The sequence below is a fragment of the Canis aureus genome, chromosome 4 (assembly GCF_053574225.1).
Source record: "Canis aureus isolate CA01 chromosome 4, VMU_Caureus_v.1.0, whole genome shotgun sequence".
Taxonomy (NCBI): domain Eukaryota; kingdom Metazoa; phylum Chordata; class Mammalia; order Carnivora; family Canidae; genus Canis; species Canis aureus.
The window spans coordinates 40,787,197-40,806,495 of NC_135614.1; the positions used below are offsets into that span (position 1 = coordinate 40,787,197).

The window sequence follows — 19,299 nt, forward strand, 5'->3', positions numbered from 1 at the left end:
ATAAGCATATCTACAATGGACTATAATATTATATGTGAAATGTCTAGCCTGGTGTCAAGGAATAGGCACTTATTGGATAAGGGAGGGCTAGAAAATATGTCAGAGGAGGAAAGTAAGATAGCCTAGCAAGAGGAGCAATGCATCATGTGTGGGTGGGGAGGAATGGCAGTGGTCACAAGGACCAGAAAGAAGAGGTCACCAAGTGGGGCCTTGAAAGGTAAGCCAGAAGAGAGGGTGGAAGAGAAGATGATAGGAACTTCAGAGTCAAGGAAATGGATCAGCCAAGGCACAGAATGTTCAGGAAAGGGTAATTAATTTGACGACAGTGGATGAAAATCCAGGGGGTACACAAGAATACGGACCCAGATGTTCTCTGAGAAAACATTCTTCCCTGGCTATGTGTTTGTGACCCAGGGACCTTCATCAACTTCTCTTTTCTTGTCTGTGACACAGCCAGAATTCCTGATCTAGATTTTCTGATCATGCCTGCTGCATTCCAACCGTTCACTCAGTCAAGCTCTAACCCCCAAAGAGTGGAGATACCACGATCAGAGAGTAAAAATTCAGCCCTGAATTTCCCTCTCAGTTTTCCTTAACTAGGTTCCCAAAGGTCACATGGAGTTCTACTTAACAGTTAGGAATACTTTAGGCTGTAACAAAAAATTCAACTAAAGTAACTTAAACCAATTTTCCTCCTGTGGGAAAGGAAGGGTGAGAGTGAGATGGAAATGCTGGTATCTGGGGGGTTGCCCCCTAACCCACAATGCCCTCATTTCAGGGATCTGCCCCAGAGCAGTCATCTGGTCATCCCAACTCCTACCACAGCCATCTCCCTCACCAAGGAGGGATTTTGTTTTTCCCACATGATATACCTGCAGACAGAATGTGCTGATTATATAATTCAGCAGCTCAGTCATGTCAGGACCACTGTCCCTGCGATTCTTTTCTCTTTTTCATCTTGTTTACATGGTCAGTTATGGCTACACCTATCACATCTGTGCTCAAGGTAGAAATAAGTGAAGAGGCAGAAAGCACATACTTCCACAGAGCTCCCAAGCTTTCCCATGTGCACATGTCCAGAATGTTATGTGACTGCCTCTAGTTACATGCATGTGTGAGGAAGTGGGTGTCTCATTGGGGACTGAGTTCACTGCTGCTCTGAACAAAGCCAAAGTACTGTCAGCAAGGAAGAGGGACATGGATACAGTGTCAGTCGTGAACAATGCCTGCCATCTGTGGGCAATAGAATTCTGCTATGTCGTCAGGTAGAATGTGGACCCAATGACAGAGCTCAGCCCCCACAGAATGACTGTTTCTCAGACATTTCTACAAACCACTCAGTTCTCTTAAGGTTAATGCAAAAAATAATTTTACTGTTTAGAAGAGTTAAGTGGATGGACTCTGTGGGATTTAAGGATTTCTTTAAAAGGTCTCGGGAAAAAGGCACAACTAATTATGTGCCTTAAACCTAACACACAGCAAACTCTGACTAGGGTACTTAGAAGTACAGGACAGCCTGTGCTCTCAGGGATGCAGTGCTCCGCCTTTCTCAGCAGAAGCTGAACCTCAGCAGCATCTTTAGAATCTGCCATATTTCCCTTGAGGTGGCCTGGGGATGGGACTTCATGCTTCATTGAAAAGGAAGGTTCAAAATAGATACACCGAGAATGACAGACAGCAAGACTGGGGAGGTCTGCTGGGTGTAAAATTATAGTTGTGTCTTTCTTTGATTTTTGACTTTCTGTTTCCTAAAATATTTTCATAATGAAGGCTCAGTTCCCTGCTCTCATTCTGCCCTTCATCTGGTGTCTTCAAGGTGGGATAATGATAGCTTCCCTCAACTGAGTGCTCATTATAAGTCAGATACAATGCTATGTGCTATGCTCTGCCTTACTGGGCCTCATAACTGCCCTGAAGAATAACTGTCCTCATCCCATCCTGCACATGAGGAAACTGGGGTCCCATAGGAGCAAATGAACATGCCCAAGACTATTGCATATCAGGTGCCAGGCACCTAACCATCGTGCCACTCGGCTCTCCAAGGCCACTGCTCAAGCCTAAGAATATAGAAGCTGCTCAGCCTTACATAGATCCTCATAGGAAACTGAATCCCACCGGGGCCCCTGCTAGCTCTGACCCACAGTGTCTGTCTTCTTCATTTGGGAACTGGGCAGCCAGTATAGGAACTAATATAAGTGCAGCTGCACCTCAAGCCAGGCCTTGAGTGACATTTAATTGGAATGACATTTGACCCTCACAACAGTTCAACAGAAAATGTAAGAGACTGGTTATTGTGATGATCAGCCCTGTGTTCTGGCAGATTCGAATCCTGCTAGCTGTGTGACCTCAGGCAAGTGTCCTAACCTCTCTGAGCCTCATTTCTTCTTCTGTTAAATGGTGCCTATCATGCGAACTTTGTGAATAACAAGTTAAATAATCCTTAAGAATCGTATAGCACCTTGGGTGGCATCACTTAAGCTCTCAGTCAATATCAGCTACTGATTACTATTCTAGAGGGGAAGTTCTATTACCCTTATTTTAAGGATGAAGAAACCAAGGCGGCTTGCCCAGGTCACATAGCTAGAAAGTGGCAGAGTTGGGATTGGAAATCAGGTCTGAGCTGGCTTCATTCACAAGTCACGATGCATCTTTCCATCAGGAGTGACCAATGAAGCATCTCTAACAGAACATGAGCACCGTCAGAGGGAAACAGCGTGTGCTGCCAAGGGGAGATTTGCACATTTGATGGCCAAAACCTCGAAGAATGGGGTCTAGGCATGGCCAGACCCTGGGCAGAAGTGACGCATAGCAGATTCCCCTTTTTTGCTGTTAGCAGCAAGCACGTGCATGGGGAGCCTGCCTTCTGGGGCTCCAAACAGGAAAGTCATGAATTTGCATCCTCCAGAGATGGTACCCAGTGCTCCCTGTAATATCTTCTGGAGGTGTCAGCACATCATAAAGCATTCCTACTTGGCCCAGAGCAGCTGCTCCCAATTATACCCAAGGTTCAGAAACAACAAGACATGTGGGCCTGCCACTAACTATTCCTGTTCAAGTCTATGGAATTTCGGCCTCTGAGGCCTCCATCGGCAAACACTCAGAGATATTTTCCCAGGCCAGTGCAAACATGCTTCCAGGAGGCTTCTCCAAGTGCTCCTGCCTTCTTCAAATAGGCCAAGAGGGTTGGTTTTTTTTTTTTTTTTTCCTCTTTGGGCATGAGAAAAGTACAGCATGTATTGCACATAAACGTAAACAGTAGGTACAAGGTAGCCAGAATGGTTTGGTTTTGATTTTTTCATTAGAGCATTGAAATAGATGACCAGGGCACTGCCTCTAGGGCAAGCTGCCAGAGTCCACTGGGCAAGAGGCACGGGGCTGGACATGGCCGGCATAGCTCTTTGGTGCTCTTTGCATTGACATGCTGCAGAGAGACAGTGCATGTTTAGCTAGGCTTTGTGGTGAGTTTTATAAATCCCCATCTGTGTGCACAAAGCAGAGAATTCTCTGCCCTTGGGCCTGCCCACCTGGATGCACACCATCAGTGTGAGGTGTCCTCTTCCTGGAAATCAGATATCAGAAGGGCCAGTTAGAGACCAAAGGGGCAGCTTCATCCCACCCAGGGTGTGGAGAAAAAGCAATAGGCTATGGCAGAAAGAGCGGTAGGCTTCAAAAAGATGACCTGGGTCCTGTCTCACCTCTTCCATCCTCATCAAGTCCTCTGTCCTCATCTGGAGAACATGGTTCATCATGCCCTTTTTGCCATCTTATAAGGTTCATCCAATAAGGACATGTGTTTGCAGGCTCTTATATGCAAAGAGCCCAACCTAGAGGAGGTGCCTACTTAGTGTTTTTGAATGAATGAGGGAATTAACAACTTGGTACATTTGCAGGGAAAACAAGGGCACTTGTTCTGAAAGCAGCATTTAGAATGTTTGTGGTTAAAGGCTGGGCCCATTTAAAGCACCGGGTAGACATCCTCTATAATTTCCTGAGTGAGTGGACAAAGCCAGGATACATCATCTTAAAGCCAACCCTGGCCCCTTGTGCCCTGCTGTTTAAAACCCTCTAACCACCACACTAAGAAAGGCACCCAAATTTTGGGCATGGACTTTAAAATATGGCTGCAAATTGACCCTACCCCAGAACTACTGAATCAGAACCTCTGAGATAAGACCCAACAATTTGTTTTTAACAAGCCCTCTGGGGGATTCTGATGCACTGCTGAAAATCACTTCTGCAGGTCCCAGTGATGGCCCCCAATGGCCAGTGTCACAAATATCTATACGGACCTTTAAGGCTATAGTGGCCATCACTGTGACTCCCTTAGCTGCAGGCTCCAAATGACAGTTTCTATTTGAGCCAGACCTGCCAAGGAGTTGCAGCTCAAACTGGTAAGTCATCAGAAACTCCTAGCAACTCTGGATAAGGGAAATGACCTAAGGCCTTGTTGCAGAAGAATTTTGCTAGCAAGTATAGGATGGAGTTTCAAGGGGTGGAAGCAGATCAATGGCATACTCGTCCAGGTACCCTGTGTATTAGCTGGAATGCTTTCAGCTACAGCTGCAAGTAATGAATTATCAAATGAATGGTGGCCGAAACAATATAGATCCTTACTATGTCACTTTGCAAGAAGCCCAGAGAAGAAGGCAACATCACTTCCGAAGGTCTCAGGTCTTCCCATCTGATGGCAGGTCAACCCTCATGGTCACAAGATGGCTCTCGAACACTGTATGTTCACTTCACACTTCAACACAAAGGACTCTATCTTCTCCTTGGGGGAGAGAGATGTTCCCAGAAGTCTCCTAGAGGACCTTCCTTTATATCCCCTGCTCAAACTTTGGGGATCATGCTCACTCCTAGGCCAATCACTGACTCAGGACAATGGGATTGTCACAATTGGCTTTGATCCATCATGAACAAAACTGGGGCTCTGGATGGAGGAGAAGACGAGAAAAGACAAAGGGCAGTGAATGTGCTAACAACTCTGAGGGTATTTCTTCAGAAAGGGATGAGCTCAGAGCCTGAGTGTCAAGTAACAGATGTCAGTGGGAGATGTCCTTGTAGCACATGGAAGATCCTCCATAGCGAAGTAGGAAACATCGGAGGGGAAGATATTAGGGTTGAGCATAAACCCACCTTAGAAAATCAACTCTGTGGAGAAGCAGAGGCAGAGGGAGAAGAGCCAAAGCCACAGATTTAGATGTGAGAAAACTTCTAGATTTTTCTTGGAGCCATTTCATGAACAGAGGAAGACGGCATGACACTATAGCCATGGCACTGTGGACACCCCCACACGGTGAGGGGTCTCTTCTCTACCAGAAATCTTTTGGGGATCTGAGCTAGGGGGATGGCAGTTACCAGAGGCAGCTCAGCTTCTCAGGAGCTCTCAAATGCCTAGCGGGGCACATGCCAACCTTAGAGCAACCCTACATTGGGGATCTCAGGTCCTGATCTAACACTTTGTCTTTAGAAGCCAAAGAACAACAAAACACCCTACCTGAGCATGCAGGGAGTTGGCATGGGGTCCATAGGGAAACCCAGGCGCCTGGGCTCATCAAGAACTTCTTCTCCGGAGTACAAGGCTGTGACTATGAGGCAGAGTGGTCTGCCACACACACACCAAGGCCGGGAGGTCTGCCCGGGGGGCGAGTGGTAAGCTCTCAGGGCCCAGGAAGACAGAGAGCCCTGGCAGAAGGTGGGCATGAGTCACAGATGCCCCCCAGTCCCACCACACCTGGCCCCAGACTCCATCCATGAGGACACATTGCAGGGAGGGGTTGGGGACAAAGGGCTTCAAGGGGCTCTGCACAGAGAAGACGAAGAGGCTCCACAAACGGGAAGGCTGCATTCCGCAGTGCTCCAAGGGAAGTGGTCCCAGGAAAAGCCCATGTCCCTGACCTGTGAGCCAGCTGGGAACAGAGTAAATAGGGTGCAGGCGCTCCCACTAAGGTACCTGCCCAGGGAGTCGGAGTCAGCAGGTTTGGGTGAGGTAAGGACTGCGTGTGAGAGGCTAAGATAGATTGTCCCAGAAGGCAGGTGCTGCTCCCACCTCATACTGGAGCTACAGAGGGGTCTGCCAGGGTGAGGAGAAGAGTTTTAGCAGGCTGAAAACAGAGTTCTGCACGACCCTCTCCGAACCAGAGTGCAATGTCCCTGGAAGCCTTTCTCCCCAAGCCTCCGCGCCTGGAGGATTTACTGTTCTAGGGGGTCTGTGTCTGTATTGCCACCTGCTGCACTCCCAAGGCCCTGAGGTCAGAAGCTGCCTGCAGGCTCCCCCCCTTCCCCTGCTACCTTCCTGCAGCAGCCCCAGGTATGGGCAGTTTGCCCAGCCTCACAGCCTCTGAGTACTCCCAGGGGCACCTCTCTCTTCCTGCCACCTGAGGGGGCACGGGTGTACCTGTGCCTTCCCCAGCAAGTTGCTGGCTCCTGCCTGTCATCCTCACTTACAGAGAAGGCCTCCACGAACAAGAGGTGGTAGAAAGGGGGGGGGGTGACTGGGTGACGGGCACTGAGGGGGGCACTTGATGGGATGAGCACTGGGTGTTATTCTATATATTGGCAAATTGAACACCAATAAAAAATAAATTAAAAAAAAAACAGAGGGCATGACTGATGATTAAATTATGAGCCTCTGGCAATTGATTCATCCTCCACCCATCTCCCCTCCCCAGAAACCAGGGTGATAAAACTGAAAGTTTCCACTCTCTAATCACATGGTTAGTTCTGCTGGCAACCAGCACCCATCCTGAGGTGGGGTCCGGAAGTCACTTCATTAACGTAACAAGAGACACCTCTTAGGAACTTCCAAGGTTTTAGGAGCTCTGTGCCAGAGCTGGGACCAAATACATATTTCTGATTATAAATCACAATATCACAATCTGTATCTCCAGAGAGTAGCTCCATCAAGCTACATAGTGCAAGATGATAACATTACACTCACGTTTGTTACCTGTGAAGTGCTGGAACCCAGGAGGTATGTCTGTAATAGAAATGAGTACATGAACCAACCCTGTGGGAGTTCCCAGGGCCTCTAAATCATTGCAGGTGTGATGGTCAAGAAGCTGGGTTTTAGAACCAGGTAAAACTGGGATTTACATTCTTGGCTTAATAATCTAGAAGCTGGGTGTGCATGAATGATCTCTTTTCACAGTAGAGCCTTAGCTTCCTTCTTTGTAAAATGGGTAAGGCAATACCCACTTCGTGTGGTTCCTATACTGCAGTGCTACATAGCAACAGTGACAGTAATAATAACAATAAAACCCAACTAAACTAAAAATTAATCCAAACTCAGAGATAGTTTCAGAATGAGAAGGAAAACTATACTGTAATGCTTTGTAAGTGGTCCGTGGCATGGAAGATAAGGTCAGGAGGAAGTGAAGTGGGGCCTGGGAAACAGGTGACAAATGACCAGAGGGCCTGGACACCTTACAAGCAGTATTTCCCGAGTTTGACCTTAATCATCAGCAAGCATTCAATACAAAGATTCTGAAGCCCTTCTTTTGGAGATGTGGACTCACTAGGTTTGGCATGAGGCTGAGACATCTGTGTTATAAAAATCACCCCAAGTTCAAAAAGGGTGTTGCCTGTGTTCTCCTCTAGGATTTTGTTGGATTCCTGTCTCACATTTAGATCTTTCATCCATTTTGAGTTTCTCTTTGTGTATGGTGTAAGAGGATGGTCTACTTTCATTCTTCTGCACGGGACTGTTCAATTTTCCCAGCACCATTTATTGAAGAGACTGTCCTTTTTCCAGTGGATAGTCTTTCCTGCTTTGTCGAATATTAGTTGACCATAGAGTTGAGGGGCCATTTCTGGATTCTCTATTCTGTTCCATTGATCTATGTGTCTGTTTTTGTGCCAGTACCACACTGTCTTGATGATCAGAGCTTTGTAGTACAAATTGAAATCTAGCATTGTGATTGCCCCCAGCTCTGGTTTTCTTTTTCAATATTCCCCTGGCTATTCAGGGTCTTTTCTGATTCCACACAAATCTTAAGATCATTTGATCCAGCTCTCTGAAGAAAGCCCATGGTTTTGTGAACTTGGCCACAGCAACTTCTTGCAAGATACATCTATGAAGGCAAGGGAAACAAAAGCAAAAATGAATTATTGGGACTTAAGATAAAAAGTTTCTGCACAGAAAAAGAAACAGCCAACAAAACTAAAAGACAACCTACAGAATGGGAGAAGATATTTGCAAATGATGTATCAGATAAAGGATTAGTACCCAAGATCTATAAAAAGAACTTACTAAACTCAACAGCAAAGAAACAAACAATCCAATCATGAAATGGGTAAAAGACATGAACAGAAATCTCACAGAGGAAGACAGAGACATGGCCAACAAGCACATGAGAAAATGCTCCGCATCACTGGCCATCAGGGAAATACAAATCAAAACCACAATGAGATACCACCTCTCACTAGTGAGAATGGGGAACATTAACAAGGCAGGAAACCACAAATGTTGGAGAGGATGCGGAGAAAAGGGAACCCTCTTGCACTGTTGGTGGGAATGTGAACTGGTGCAGCCACTCTGGAACACTGTGTGGAGGTTCCTCAAAGAGTTAAATATAGATCTGCTCTATGACCCAGCAATTGCACTGCTGGGGATTCACCCCAAAGATACAGATGCAGTGAAACGCCGGGACACCTGCATCCCAATGTTTATAGCAGCAATGGCCACGATAGCCAAACTGTGTCCTCGGTGTCCATTGAAAGATGAATGGATAAAGAAGGTGTGATCTATATATACCCTGGAATATTCCTCAGCCATTAGAAAGGACGAATACCCACCATTTGCTTCGGCGTGGATGGAACTGGAGGGTATTATGCTGAGTGAAGTAAGTCAACTGGAGAAGGACAAACATTATATGGTCTCATTCATTTGGGAAATATAAAAAACAGTGAAAGGGAATAAAGGGGAAAGGAGAGAAAATGAGTGGGAAATATTAGTGAGGGAGACAGAACATGAGAGACTCCTAACTCTGGGAAATGAACAAGGGGTGGTGGAAAGGGAGGTGGGCAGGGGGGATGGGGTGACTGGGTGACGGGCACTGAGGGGGGCACTTGATGGGATGAGCACTGGGTGATATGCTATATGTTGGCAAATCGAACTCCAATAAAAAATATACAAAAAATAATAATAATAATCACCCCAGGGGCTCCTGGTGCACAGCCAGGTCTGGGTAGTGTACATGGAAATGGGTGATCCCAGCTGAGCTCCAGACTCCTGTGTTCTCCTCACAATGTTTCATAGTTTTCAGCTTTATATCTACATATATAATCTATGTTTACTTAGCTTTTGTATATGAGGTGTGAATCAAAGGTTATGTGTGTGTATATATAATTGCTCCAGAACCACTTGTGGAAAAGACAGACCAATTCAGTTTCCTTTGCATCTTTGTTAAAAATCAATTGGCCAAGAGGGAGGAGCAAGATGGCAGAGGAGTAGGGTCCCCAAGTCACCTGTCCCCACCAAATTACCTAGATAACCTTCAAATCACCCTGAAAATCTACGAATTTGGCCTGAGATTTAAAGAGAGAACAGCTGGAATACTACAGGGAGAAGAGTTCGCGCTTCTATCAAGGTAGGAAGATGGGGAAAAAGAAATAAACAAAAGGCCTCCGAGGGGGAGGGGCCCCGCGAGGAGCCGGGCTGAGGCCGGGGCGAGTGTCCCCAGGACAGGAGAGCCCCGTCCCGGAGAAGCAGGAGCTGCACCAACCTTCCCGGGCGGAAAGGGGCTCGTGGGGAGTTAGAGCAGGACCCAGAGGGTGGGGATGCCCTCGGGCTCCCTGGGACACTAACAGACACCTGCGCCCAGGAGAGTGCGCCGAGCTCTCTAAGGGCTGCAGCACACGGCGGGACCCGGAGCAGCTCGGGGGCGCTTGGGGGCGGCTCCGCGGAGGGGGCTGCAGGGCGGGATCGCGAATCCAACAGCGCAGACCCGGAGCACAGGGCGCCGGGACACAGCCCAGGATCCGGCCTCCCCCCGGGACAGGCAGAGGCCGGGAGGGCCCAGGACAGCAAGGACGCGCCTGCCCCAGCTGAGCAGATCAGCGGCCCCGCCCCGGAGCCTCCAGGCCCTGCAGACCGAGAGCTCTGTAGCTACTGCGGGAGCTGACTCCAGGGCTCCAGAGCTGGCCGCTGCCACTGGGGTTGTTCCTCCTGGGGCCTCACGGGGTAAACAACCCCCACTGAGCCCTGCACCAGGCAGGGGGCAGAGCAGCTCCCCCAAGTGCTAACACCTGAAAATCAGCACAACAGGCCCCTCCCCCAGAAGACCAGCTGGACGGACAAGTTGCAGGGGAAGTCAAGGGACTTAAAAGTATACAGAATCAAAGATACTCCCCCGTGTTTTTGTGGGGTTTTTTGTTTGTTTTTTTGTTTTTGCTTTTTTATTTCTGTTTGCTTCCCCCCACCCCTTTCTTTTTCTTTCTCTTTTCCTCTCTCTCTTTTTTTCTTCCTTTTTTCTTTTTTCTTTTTCTCTTTTCTTTCCTTCTTTCTCTCCTCTCTTTTTCTCCTTTTCCCAATACAACGTGTTTTTGGCCACTCTGCGCTGAGCAAAATGACTAGAAGGAAAACCTCACCTCAAAAGAAAGAATCAGAAACAGTCCTCTCTCCAACAGAGTTACAAAATTTGGATTACAATTCAATGTCAGAAAGCCAATTCAGAAGCACTATTATACAGCTACCGGTGGCTCTAGAAAAAAACATAAAGGACTCAAGAGACTTCATGACTGCAGAATTTAGATCTAATCAGGCAGAAATTAAAAATCAATTGAATGAGATGCAATCCAAACTAGAAGTCCTAACGACGAGGGTTAACGAGATGGAAGAACGAGTGAGTGACATAGAAAACAAGTTGATGGCAAAGAGGGAAACTGAGGAAAAAATAGACAATTAAAAGACCATGAGGAGAGATTAAGGGAAATAAACAACAGCCTGAGGAAGAAAAACCTACGTTTAATTGGGGTTCCCGAGGGCGCCGAAAGGGACAGAGGTCCAGAATATGTATTTGAACAAATCCTAGCTGAAAACTTTCTTAATCTGGGAAGGGAAACAGGCATTCAGATCCAGGAAATAGAGAGATTCCCCCCCTAAAATCAATAAAAACCGTTCAACACCTCGACATTTAATAGTTAAGCTTGCAAATTCCAAAGATAAAGAGAAGATCCTTAAAGCAGCAAGAGACAAGAAATCCCTGACTTTTATGGGGAGGAGTATTAGGGTAACAGCAGACCTCTCCACAGAGACCTGGCAGGCCAGAAAGGGCTGGCAGGATATATTCAGGGTCCTAAATGAGAAGAACATGAAACCAAGAATACTTTATCCAGCAAGGCTCTCATTCAGAATGGAAGGAGAGATAAAGAACTTCGAAGACAGGCAGGAACTGAAAGAATATGTGACCTCCAAACCAGCTCTGCAAGAAATTTTAAGGGGGACTCATAAAATTCCCCTTTAAGAAGAAGTCCAGTGGAACAATCCACAAAAACAAGGACTGAATAGATATCATGATGACACTAAACTCATATCTTTCAATAGTAACTCTGAATGTTAACGGGCTTAATGACCCCCATCAAAAGGTGCAGGGTCTCAGACTGGATAAAAAAAGCAGGACCCATCTATTTGCTGTCTACAAGAGACTCATTTTAGACAGAAGGACAACTGCAGCCTGAAAATAAAAGGTTGGAGAACCATTTACCATTCGAATGGTCCTCAAAAGAAAGCAGGGGTAGCCATCCTTATATCAGATAAACAAATTTACTCTGAAGACTGTAGTAAGAGATGAAGAGGGACACTATATCATACTTAAAGGATCTATTCAACAAGAGGACTTAACAATCCTCAATATATATGTCCCGAATGTGGGAGCTGCCAAATATATCAATCAATTAATAACCAAAGTTAAGACATACTTAGATAATAATACAATTATACTTGGTGACTTCAATCTAGCACTTTCTACACTCGATAGGTCTTCTAAACACAACATCTCCAAAGAAACGAGAGCTTTAAATGATACACTGGACCAGATGGATTTCACAGATATCTACAGAACTTTACATCCAAACTCAACTGAATACACATTCTTCTCAAGTGCACATGGAACTTTCTCCAGAACAGACCACATACTGGGTCACAAATCGGGTCTGAACCGATACCAAAAGATTGGGATTGTCCCCTGCATATTCTTAGACCATAATGCCTTGAAATTAGAACTAAATCACAACAAGAAGTTTGGAAGGACCTCAAACACGTGGAGGTTAAGGACCATCCTGCTAAAAGAAGAAAGGGTCAACCAGGAAATTAAGGAAGAATTAAAAAGATTCATGGAAACTAATGAGAATGAAGATACAACCGTTCAAAATCTTTGGGATGCAGCAAAAGCAGTCCTAAGGGGGAAATACATCGCAATACAAGCATCCATTCAAAAACTGGAAAGAACTCAAATACAAAAGCTAACCTTACACCTAAAGGAGCTAGAGAAAAAACATCAAATAGATCCTACACCAAGCAGAAGAAGAGAGTTAATAAAGATTCGAGCAGAACTCAATGAAATCGAGACCAGAAGAACTGTGGAACAGATCAACAAAACCAGGAGTTGGTTCTTTGAAAGAATTAATAAGATAGATAAACCATTAGCCAGCCTTATTAAAAAGAAGAGAGAAAAGACTCAAATTAATAAAATCATGAATGAGAAAGGAGAGATTACTACCAACAGCAAGGAAATACAAACGATTTTAAAAACATATATGAACAGCTATATGCCAGTAAATTAGGCAATCTAGAAGAAATGGACGCATTCCTGGAAAGCCACAAACTACCAAAACTGGAACAGGAAGAAATAGAAAACCTTAACAGGCCAATAACCCGGGAGGAAATTGAAGCAGTCATCAAAAACCTCCCAAGACACAAAAGTCCAGGGCCAGATGGCTTCCCAGGGGAATTCTATCAAACGTTTAAAGAAGAAACCATACCTATTCTACTCAAGCTGTTTGGAAAGATAGAAAGAGATGGAGTACTTCCAAATTCGTTCTATGAGGCCAGCATCACCTTAATTCCAAAACCAAAGACCCCACCAAAAAGGAGAATTATAGACCAATATCCCTGATGAACATGGATGCAAAAATTCTCAACAAGATACTAGCCAATAGGATCCAACAATACATTAAAAAAATTATTCACCATGACCAAGTAGGATTTATCCCCGGGACACAAGGCTGGTTCAACACTCGTAAAACAATCAATGTGATTCATCATATCAGCAAGAGAAAAACCAAGAACCATATGATCCTCTCATTAGATGCAGAGAAAGCATTTGACAAAATACAGCATCCATTCCTGATCAAAACTCTTCAGAGTGTAGGGATAGAGGGAACATTCCTCGACATCTTAAAAGCCATCTATGAAAAGCCCACAGCAAACATAATTCTCAATGGGGAAGCACTGGGAGCCTTTCCCCTAAGATCAGGAACAAGACAGGGATGTCCACTCTCACCACTGCTGTTCAACATAGTACTGGAAGTCCTAGCCTCAGCAATCAGACAACAAAAAGACATTAAAGGCATTCAAATTGGCAAAGAAGAAGTCAAACTCTCCCTCTTCGTCGATGACATGATACTCTACATAGAAAACCCAAAAGCCTCCACCCCAAGATTGCTAGAACTCATACAGCAATTTGGCAGCGTGGCAGGATACAAAATCAATGCCCAGAAATCAGTGGCATTTCTATACACTAACAATAAGACTGGAGAAAGATAAATTAAGGAGTCAATCCCATTTACAATTGCACCCAAAAGCATAAGATACCTAGGAATAAACCTAACCAAAGAGGTAAAGGATCTATACCCTCAAAACTATAGAACACTTCTGAAAGAAATTGAGGAAAACACAAAGAGATGGAAAAATATTCCATGCTCATGGATTGGCAGAATTAATATTGTGAAAAGGTCAATGTTACCCAGGGCAATTTACACGTTTAATGCAATCCCTATCAAAATACCATGGACTTTCTTCAGAGAGTTAGAACAAATTATTTTAAGATTTGTGTGGAATCAGAAAAGACCCCGAATAGCCAGGGGAATTTTAAAAAAGAAAACCATATCTGGGGCATCACAATGCCAGATTTCAGGTTGTACTACAAAGCTGTGGTCATCAAGACAGTGTGGTACTGGCACAAAAACAGACACATAGATCAATGGAACAGAATAGAGAATCCAGAAGTGGACCCTCAACTTTATGGTCAACTAATATTCGATAAAGGAGGAAAGACTATCCACTGGAAGAAAGTATCTTCAATAAATGGTGCTGGGAAAATTGGTCATCCACATGCAGAAGAAGGAAACTAGACCACTCTCTTTCACCATACACAAAGATAAACTCAAAATGGATGAAAGATCTAAATGTGAGACAAGATTCCATCAAAATCCTAGAGGAGAACACAGGCAACACCCTTTTTGAACTTGGCCACAGTAACTTCTTACAAGATACATCCACGAAGGCAAAAGAAACAAAAGCAAAAATGAAATTGGGACTTCATCAAGATAAGAAGCTTTTGCACAGCAAAGGATACAGTCAACAAAACTAAAGGACAACCTACAGAATGGGAGAAGATATTTGCAAATGACGTATCAGATAAAGGGCTAGTTTCCAAGATCTATAAAGAACTTATTAAACTCAACAGCAAAGAAACAAACAATCCAATCATGAAATGGGCAAAAGACATGAACAGAAATCTCACAGAGGAAGACAGAGACATGGCCAACATGCACATGAGAAAATACTCTGCATCACTGGCCATCAGGGAAATACAAATCAAAACCACAATGAGATACCACCTCTCACTAGTGAGAATGGGGAACATTAACAAGGCAGGAAACCACAAATGTTGGAGAGGATGCGGAGAAAAGGGAACCCTCTTGCACTGTTGGTGGGAATGTGAACTGTGCAGCCACTCTGGAAAACTGTGTGGAGGTTCCTCAAAGAGTTAAAAATAGACCTGCCCTACGACCCAGCAATTGCACTGTTGGGGATTTACTCCAAAGATACAGATGCAGTGAAACGCCGGGACACCTGCACCTCGATGTTTCTAGCAGCAATGTCCACAATAGCCAAACTGTGGAAGGAGCCTCGGTGTCCATCGAAAGATGAATGGATAAAGAAGATGTGGTTTATGTATACAATGGAATATTCCTCAGCCATTAGAAATGACAAATACCCACCATTTGCTTCAACGTGGATAGAACTGGAGGGTATTATGCTGAGTGAAATAAGTCAATCGGAGAAGGACAAACATCATATGTTCTCATTAATTTGGGGAATATAAATAATAGTGAAAGGGAATAGAAGGGAAGGGAGAAGAAATGGGTAGGAAATATCAGAAAGGGAGACAGAACATAAAGACTCCTAACTCTGGGAAACGAACTAGAGGTGATGGAAGGGGAGGAGGGCAGGGGGTGGGGGTGAATGGGTGACGGGCACTGAGGGAGGCACTTGACGGTATGAGCACTGGGTGTTATTCTGTATGTTGGCAAATTGAACACCAATAAAAAATAAATTTATTATTAAAAAAATCAATTAGCCATATATGTGTGCACCTACTCATGGATTCGATCCTATTCCATTGATCTGTTTGCTTGCTGTGGTGCTAATACCACACTGTCTTGATTACTATAGCTTTATAACAAGTCTTGAAATCAGATAATATAAATCTTTCAACTTTGTTCATCTTTTTTCAAACATGTTCTGGTTATTTAGGTCACTTGCATTTCCATATGAATTTTAAAATCAGTTTGTCAATTTCTTCCAAAAGGCCTGCAAGACTTTGATTTAAATTTTGTTGAATCAGTGGACCAGCTGGGGAAGAATAAAATAGATCCATAAACACAGCATCTCTCTCCATAATTTAGCAATCCAGCAATACTCTGAGTATAAGGTTCCTTTGTAGGAAAATTGTTAAAGAAATTAAGTTGCTTTAATATACATAAGGCTATTCAGGTTATCTCTTTTTCTGTAGATTTGAACCATGATATGGTATTTTAGATACTCCTATGTCCCTCCAACTCAGAATTGTGACACCCCTCTATTTGCAAAAACAAGTTGCCAATAGTAAACACCAAATAATTTATACATCAAGAAGCTCTGTTGCTATTTGCTGAATTTGATGGATAAATATTTAAATGGTAATGCCAATAAGACCTAATTGTTATCAGATCTTTTTGGCCATGGCCCAAAACATAAAGGTCAAGGGGAATCACTCTCCCTTCTAACATAAAGATGTCTACATTTGAAAGAAAAGTTCAGGAGAACTCATCCTTTTAAAGGACTTTTCTTTATTACTTTGACAAGTGTAATTTTGTTGTAGTTGCCTGTGATCACATCCTGGGTAAAGCAGCACACCCAGTGAGAGCAATGAGGCACTGCTTAATTGAGACCCCTAAGGAGCCGTTGGTAATAGAATCAGCATGCAGAGGTGAGGTTGAGCTGCTGGAATTCTGATAGAATGATTAGTTCTGCAGATTACTGTGGTGAGAAAGACTTCAGATCTTCTGGCATATATCTCACTTCCAAAGAACTTTCCAAACTTTCCAGGTCAGCTCTCAGCCTATCTGCAAGCAAAGTGAGATAAACTGAGGCATAGAATGCCAGTGCATTGATCTAGTACTCCATCTACAAAATCCTTGGTCCCCTTTGTGATGTAGTGCTCAAAATAAGAAATGAACATTCCAGAGGTTCTTTCTTCCCTGGATGAAGAAACTGGTGTGTGAGCAATCACTGTTTAGGAGAACAGAAGTTTCACTCAATGAAGTGGACAGCAAGGCAGTGAAAGGAACAGAAGACAATTCCCCTCTTTTTTTTTTATTTTTATTTATTTATTTATTTTTATGATAGTCAGAGAGAGAGAGAGAGAGAGAGAGAGAGAGAGAGGCAGAGACACAGGCAGAGGGAGAAGCAGGCTCCATGCACCGGGAGCCTGACGTGGGATTCGATCCCGGGTCTCCAGGATCACGCCCTGGGCCAAAGGCAGGCGCCAAACCACTGCGCCACCCAGGGATCCCCGACAATTCCCCTCTTACATGCAAAGTTGACTGAATAGTCATTGACCTTAAGAAATAGAATGAACCTTTATCACTTCTAAAACTCAATGACAGCAAAAGGTTTCACCATAATGTCACCATAATGACTTTTGGGCAGTAAAGTGGGGCTATCAGAAAGGGAAAGAGCTTTTACTTTTAATTTTATATACTTCTACTTAAATGTTTAAACAATGATTCTGTATTCCTTTGGCTATTTAAAAACTTTATAAACTAGTTTAGCTTTTATTATTAAAGCAAGTTCTAAGATAATAAATATCTCTTTTTTATAATAAAACTACATTGGAACATTCACTGGCCTGGAACTGTGTCTTTCTCAGGTCCCTGCACAATCATTATACTTTGGAAATGTTTTCAAACTGGCAAAATGAGGTGACCTAGTGTGTCCTCTTTGCTCTTTGAAGTATTTATGAGCATCATAAACCCTAATTCTGACCATTGAGGGTGTTGTAAATCAATATGACTCCAGAGTTGAACAATAATGAGATAGCCCCAAAAATCAAAACTATCCAAGTGGAGAATTCCAGTTCTGGCCATGATGGAATAATGGGGACCAGATTTACCCTCATGCCTGAAATAACTATGAAACTAGACAAAATATATGAAACAATGGTTTTCAAGACATTGGACACCATGCAAAAAACACAATGACCCCAGCAAGGCTGGAAAAAATGAGGTAAGCCCTATGATTATCCCGAGTTACTATCGTGAGGGCATTTCCAGGCTATGGTAGGGGGAACCAAGCAGAGCCAAGTACTCTCTGAGTTTAGAAGTTAAAGCTAACGAGACCGCAGCAGCTAGTGTTTGCAGGGCACAATAGTGGAAAGAGAATCCCCAGATATCTGTAGAGGGTGTCCCTGAGTATTCAGCAGAATAGTGCTCAATGTATGTTTCTGAAAAAAACTGCATAAGGTTGGGAAAAGAACCAACCAAAAGGATGAGAGGGAACTGTACCTGGTATAGTCAGCCAGGCCAGAAATCCTCATACTTCATGGAGGTTTGGGTACTGCACTTAGAACTGTCTTACCTAAGTAGCAGAGAATGACTAGCCCTAGACAAAATGCTGCTCTGGTCCAGCCAAAAAGAAATTTAAAATCAAGATCTGAAGGGCTCAAACTATGTCCAAACAACTTAACATCATTCTAGAATAAAGTTTAAAGATATGTATAGGAGTATAAAAATACCTAGCAACCAAGAAGGTAAAATTTATAATGTCTGTCAACCAATCAATTACCAGGCTGATACTCAGAGAAATATGAAAATATGACCTACAGGGAGTAATTAATTGAAAATGACCCAGAGAAGTCACAGGTGTTAAAATTAGCAGAAGAGAACATGCCAACAGTTATTATAACTGCATTCCATATATTCAAAAGCTAAGGCAGCATGAATATGTTGAGTAGAAACATGGAAAATACATGAAAAGAAAACAAATCAAACATCTAGAGAGGGAAACGACAATGTCTGAGATGAAAAATACACTGTATGGGATTAATGACAGATTAGACCCTGAAGAAAAGATTCATGAACTTGAAAACGTAGCAACAGAAAATATTCAAAGTAAAACACAGAAAAAAATGTTAAAAATGGACAGTACTTTTGAGTTATGTGACAGCTTCAAACTGTCTAATATACATATAATTTGAACTCCAGAGGAGAATTAAGACGGAAAAAAAGATTTGAGCAAATAATGGTAAAACATTGTCCAAATTTGATGAAAAATAAAAATCACAACTAAATAAAAAGCTCAAAAAACTCCCAAAACAAGAAACATGAAGAAAACCACTTCAAAATATATCATAACCCAATTGCCCAAAACCAACAATAAAGACATCTTAAAAGCAGCCAAAGAAAAGCAGATCATTATATAAGGAACAAAGGTAGGAGTGACTGCACATTTCTCATCAAACTCATGCGAGCTAGAAGGTAGGGGAGCAACATCTTTAAAGCACTGAGAGAAAAAAAAAACTATCAGCCTAAAATTCTGTATCTAGTGAAAAAATAAAGACTTTATACAAAAACTGAAAAAAAAATTATCACCAGAAGATCTACACTACAAGAAAAATTAAAGAACTATTTCAGATAGAAGGAAACCAGTAACAGATGGGAATCAAGATTTACACAAGGAAATAAAAAAACATTGGAAATGCTAACTGTGTGGATAAATAGGTTTTTCCTTAAAACTTAAATGTCTTTTAATTG

The 19,299-nt window shown here is 43.4% G+C and overlaps 1 long non-coding RNA gene across 7 annotated transcripts in view; it reads right to left on the reverse strand.

The window, feature by feature from the left end:
• The window catches only part of LOC144312600 (uncharacterized), a 157,534-nt gene that overhangs the window by 11,471 nt on the left and 126,764 nt on the right, over window positions 1–19,299 (reverse strand). For all 7 annotated transcript variants that reach the window (XR_013378101.1, XR_013378102.1, XR_013378104.1 and 4 more), the window contains one exon: window positions 7,518–8,072. This is a non-coding gene — a long non-coding RNA (uncharacterized LOC144312600). The remainder of the gene's footprint in view (window positions 1–7,517; window positions 8,073–19,299) is intronic.